Source organism: Sinocyclocheilus anshuiensis, unplaced genomic scaffold (genome assembly GCF_001515605.1).
Source record: "Sinocyclocheilus anshuiensis isolate Anshui unplaced genomic scaffold, SAMN03320099.WGS_v1.1 scaffold997, whole genome shotgun sequence".
Taxonomy (NCBI): Eukaryota; Metazoa; Chordata; class Actinopteri; order Cypriniformes; family Cyprinidae; genus Sinocyclocheilus; species Sinocyclocheilus anshuiensis.
Window position 1 is genome coordinate 1,895,177 of NW_015555715.1, and position 5,961 is coordinate 1,901,137.

At 39.1% G+C, this 5,961-nt stretch overlaps 1 long non-coding RNA gene across 1 annotated transcript; it reads right to left on the minus strand.

Annotated features, from left to right (window-relative positions):
• Window positions 1-2,994: 2,994 nt before the first annotated feature.
• On the minus strand, window positions 2,995-5,756 carry LOC107672223 (uncharacterized). The gene is made up of 3 exons (XR_001632298.1): window positions 5,694-5,756; window positions 3,416-3,491; window positions 2,995-3,234 (listed from the first exon to the last, which is right to left on the minus strand). It is a non-coding gene; the product is annotated as an uncharacterized LOC107672223 (long non-coding RNA).
• Between the last annotated feature and the right edge of the window lie 205 nt (window positions 5,757-5,961).

The following is a 5,961-nucleotide window of genomic DNA, read 5'->3' on the forward strand; positions in this document are numbered from 1 at the left end:
TTCGATTCCAGAACAAATTACTTTCATGAGCCAATTTTTTTAGTGAATCTAAACATACAACGCACTCAGTGTAATTTGATTCCTGAATGAATGACTCTAATCAGTTGGTTCTTTTTATTGAATCAAACACAAATAACTTTCAACTGTGAGACCTAAATCAGTGTAGTTACATACTGGTTGTTCATATGACAATAGCTAAAGGTTATACTTTTAGTGTGGTCTGATTCCGAATCAAATCACTCTTATGAGTCAGTTCTTTTACTGAAAAAAAAACAACAACAACAAAACAACGCAATCAGTATAGTTCAGTTCTGGAAAGTATTACTTTTATGGGCCGATTCTCTTTGGTGAAACAGAATCATACAACACAACCAGGTCCTATTCCCAAACAAATCACGGGTGTCAGTTCTTTTTAGTGAATCTAAACCAGTGTAGTTTGATTCCTGACTGAATGACTCTGAGGCAGTTCTTTTTAGTGAATTTATTTAAAATTACCTCATCATTTGACAATGGAGTCACATTTCTTTTTTTCCCAAATGTTTATTCCTTAAAATTACAAAAATAATAGTTGATGTGTCTATTATGGAACCAGAATTGGAATTGTTAAGTTCTTAATGATTCCCATCTCTTTTGAATAAGCACTGTTTTTGATGGATTGTTCCTTCTGGGTAAATGTAAATTGCAGTGTTTCTGTCGGCTCTCAGGTGTCAGTGATGTCCTGGTGGGGCTGGACAGAGGGGGGGTCAGCGCCTCCCTGTGTCCCCTATGTCCTGTCTGCTTGCTGACAGGGAGGGCACGGCCCATTCTGACCCCTGGCTCTCGCTCGCCTGAGGTGGCTAACTTCATTTCTGCAAAATTGAGTTAGGGCCCAGATTATTCTTGCATATTCAGCAGCCCTTCCTGTTTCATCTTCCACCTACACACCCGTCAAATCAACACACACACACACACACACACTATTTCAGATACATATTCATGTTTACCAACCTTGAAATAATGCCATACACTATATATTTTTATGCAGACAATGTTTGGGGCAGAGCTCACATTTATTCGGCGTACTTGACAGGACAGCTGTCATATGTACAGATTCCTTGTGGCGTTTTTAATAAATCAGCTTTACCAGAGTTGTGCAATGCACCATAAATCACTTATTGTCTTGATGCAGACAATTTTACAGGATCTCTCCCATCTTTCGTCCTCCGTTGCCACTGTGTGTGTGTGCGGGGAGCACCATGCCTCATCTCGCCTCGGCTCTTATGAAAGCTTTATTGGATTCCACCATCCCTGAAGGGAAATGCTCTAAATGTCTTTGCAATTATACCTCTAATAACAGCGCTGTGCACTTGGGCCAAGCCAACGATAAGGAACTGCAAGTTAGTCAGTCAATAGAGGAGCTATTAATCTCTGTCACCTGCCTGTCAAGATGAGTCGGGCAACAACAGAGGCGTCTCTTGACCTATGTTTGCGTCCTGGCACTGTTGAGGAAGTCAGTCAGAGCATCAGTCTTTATCGGCGAGGGTGGCGTATGTCTACGGACCAGAGGAGAGAATTTTACATGCTCTCGCGGCACCCGCTTTAGGCTGAAGCGTTCAGACAGGGAGATGAGGAGAGATGGTCGTGAATGCAGACGATTATTAGTTGCCACCATTTGTGATTTGCTCTGGCCTTATATGCTCACCGGCGTGACATCACCTGTCTCTTGTTCTTGACATCGCCTCCATATTGTTAAAACGTGCCCTGAAGCAGTTATCTACTAATATGCAAATTAAGATAGATATCCATTTTCTGAAGTAGGCTTGTTTCGATAACGATTTTAACATAATAATTCATCTAAAAATGGTAATTGTAAACCTGTATGAATTTATTTCTTCCATGGCACACAAAAGGAGATGCTTTGAAGAATTTATTTTTTATGGCGAACAGATCAAAATGTAATGGTAGACTACTAAAATCTGGGTTCTCTATCGCGATTTTTACCTCAAGATAAATGGAAGCTTTAGCGCAAGTTCTACCGGGAAGACTTAAAGCTACGTCATGCATTACATTTAGATCTAGCCAATCACTCAACACTCTGAGTATATAAAGTTCTCTAGCAGATGCTGACATTAACGTTCACCTCCATCCTCCCCACCACCACCAGGTCAGCCCCTGTCCATGCATCGGGTGGTAGGCTCCGCCCCTGCCTTCTTATTCAGACAGGAACAGCTAGAATCTACAACCCTCCAGATTAGAGTTATAGATGGGGCCTACGCCAAAGAACTCTATCATTATTGCTTCTATTAGCTGTTTATTGTTAAATAAATACTATTGATTCATTTCATAGAAATCTTATTAAATTTTATGTTGGGCCTCCTCTCTGACCAGAGCCCTTGGAATCGTCCTAATAATTGATCTTATTGCAAACATTTTGCATTTGTTTAGGTTTTTTTTTCCTTTACAATTTTTTGACCCAGACTTCTTTAATCATTTGCTCCAATCCCCTTAGACTCCGCCCCTTCATTACAGTCGACTGCAAGCTCGCTTTCAGATATGCTTTCATCTAATCAACAACTGATGGATTGAACCAAGTTTCCACTTTACAGTTTTTCTTTTTCAATAATCAGTTTCACTCAAATGTACGTCACAATATGGAAGAAAACATCTGTCACCTCTTCTGTTTGATCACAACTTTAAGAGCAAACATATTTTTGAATATAGTAAATGATTTTGAACAATTTTTATATACTAACTTAAAAACTAATTTATACATATATTTTAAAAAAGATATACAAGGTATTGCATCTATGAATTGTTATTAATTTTAAAAAAAAAACTGAATTTCTTTGCACATATACGCATATTCATACTTGCCAGGTCACAACGCGTATTGACATCGACCAAGTGACACCGAAGAACTGGTTCAACAAGTCTCATAATTGAACAAAATGTGGCAAGTTTTAATATGCAGGAATTTAAACAAGCATCCTGTCATATCATTCTTTCTTTCTCTCCTTCTTTCTTTGTGTCTTTTCTTCCTCCCATCTTCTTCTGTGCGTTCTTCTGATGGACATCCACTTTCTTGTTTCCATTTCTCATTCCTGGATCAAACAGTCATCATGACCAACCCTTGTTCTTTCCCATATCCCGTCTCACCGTGACCTTCCTCGCCTTCTCTCACTGTTTGATGAGTGGAATGCGATTTGAAATTGCCCCCTGCTGCCACAGTTCTCTTATGTCCGTGTCACGCAGGCCCTGAAAGACGGATAGGAGAAAGAACTAAGAGTAAAGCAGATGAAGAGAGAGGGAAAAAAAACATGATATAGATGATTGCTGCTGCAGTTTACATAATGAAATGTGTGACCTGGAGGGTCTCTATATATGGAAATCTTTTGGAGATATTTGTTGTGATCTTTACAGATTTTATAAAGGTCACCTGGTGTTGTGAGAGCAAGCTGAAAGGGAGTTTGCTGTGTTAGTGCTGATCATAATGCCAGGGCACATCGTGACCCCTGAAAACAAACAGACTGTTGAAATGTAAGATACAGGACAAGAGCGAGAGAGATAAACAGAGAAGGGAAAATTCAGCGGGTATGCCAAAGAGAAAGCACTGCAAGGTATAACACTATGTTCCATCCAAGACATTCCACCTTTCTCCATTCATTTTTAATGTGCCATATATCTCTGCTACACTGGAACATGACATTTACCCTGAAGTGTGGGAGACTTTCATCAGGGATTCTGCGTGCCTATGTGTGTGTGTGTGTGTGTGTGAGTGTGTGTCTGTCTGTCTTGGTAATAGAAATAGATCTAGAGGCCTGTGAATAGCAATAACTTTCGAATGTGTATTTATGTCAACGAGGCTACAGATTTGCACGTGCATAATGAATGAAAGATTAAGACAGAAAGCATAGTGCTTTAAGACAGGGTGTATGATGTCTCGCGCTCACTCACACACACACACTTACACACCCCTTCCATCATCTGTGCTGTAAAAGTTAAATGCCTTGGGCCGTCCCCACTCGGCTCTAAACAAGGTGGAACGTCATTGTTTGACTGCCGCTGTAAAAACAGAGTGCCTCACTCGTTCTTCCACTTATCACTTCATCCCTCCATCTGATCCCTCCACTCTATATCTCGTAAATCTGCTATCCTCATGCGCCTGCTCTCCTTCCACTTCATATATATCCATATCATATTCATTTATTCTTCCGTATGAGGTCCCCTGTTTTCAATGTTAGCTTTACAGCTTTATTGTCTTTCGCATATGCACTTTTTTCTTTCATTTTATCCTCTAATTTCTCTTTTTGTCTTCCTATACCCTTAACCCTTCTCATATCCCCCTTTCTTTGTTATTTATTTATTTATTTATTTGTTTTGCAGCAAGTGCTTTATCACATTTGGGAATGCATGCTTAAAGAGATGTGAATTTATGCAAATGTATGGCTGAAAAATTAGTATTCACCTTCTCGCAAAGTACAAAGAACAGCGGCGACTCGTTACAATATTTCCCTTTGTTATGAATCTGCAGAATAATAATTAAGAATGATTTGTGGACTGAGCAAAAAATTTTTTTCTTTTAGTGGTTAAATAACTCATAAGACTTCACCTAGACCCCAGCTGATATTCAGCAGTCTGGCTGATTAGACTCCTGTGTAATTTCACCCAGTGGCAGTTTTTAATCATACCACAGTTAGTTGCCAGCACTTATTTGCACAATTGCCACTTCTGAAAATTAGTGCATACACCCATGTTTTTCTCTATAAGATTGTGCTTGCATATGAGTATGTATTGAGAAAATATGCATGTATTTATGTTTGTAAGGATCATTGTGGAACTTTATGTACAGATGCATACTGTACATGTTTTTTAGCAAACAAAATCTACAAATATTTGACAGTGAAATGAGTGCCATTGCCACCCTGAAGGACCTTCTGTCACATTACAGTGCTGACACCAATGATGCAGACTGCAGTACACGACCCTGCTGGGGTCGGAGGCTATGCAAGAGGGGTCACTGCAGACTGTATGCCCTGACACAGTGATTGACAGATGGGTATGTCTCTGCAGTGCAGGTCAAGATGCACAGTGTGCCACTACAGCGGGTCAACTGATGCAGCACTTGGCTGACACAGCAGGTACAATTTCTACTTACTCTTGTGATGCTCTTGTCCAGCCTGCTGCTGAATAACATAAGCTGTGTTCCCTTCACAGGGTCCTGAACAGGGGATATCTATAGAAGTTCACTTCACAACAAAACCGTTCAGTTGGAATATCCTGCGTTGTCATTAAACAGACAACAACTTGAGCTGCAGAGGTATGTGGTATAGTTGTGTAAATATCGATCAAATTACCATACTTAAAAACCACTATACTTACTCAAAAGTTTAGTAATATTTTTAGTTTTTTATGTTTTAGAAAGAAGTCTCTTATATGTTCACCAAGGCTGCATTTAAAATAAAAATACAATAAAAAACTGTAATATTGAGAAATATTATTACAATTCAAAATAAAGGTTTTCTATGAAATAAAGAATGCAAAAGAAGTGCTGCATGGGATATAGGGTTCTTGCCTCGGTGCTCTTTGGGTGCAAGGGATGATTCAACTTGTAAGAATAATAGTAGTCCAAGGCACTCGAATCTTACTCAAAAAGTTTTAAAAAGCCTTGATTTCATCATGGCTATAAGTTTTAAAAACAGTTGACAAGTGCACACCTACGCGTTGTGGATATTTTGCCTTCCTCGGGGTGCGAGTAACAAACACAGTCTGAGTTCATTTTGAGCAGCAATTAATTAGTCAAATAACAATCACCTGGTCGTGCTACACAGGACAAACAGAAGAGAGGAAGTTCGACGATTACATATCAAATTAAATCAAACACAATATAATCATAGTATACAGGAGAAAAAAAAAGAAGAAGGAAAATTACATAAATATATAAATCAGACTCTACAAATCAATGTATGTATGTATACAATAATG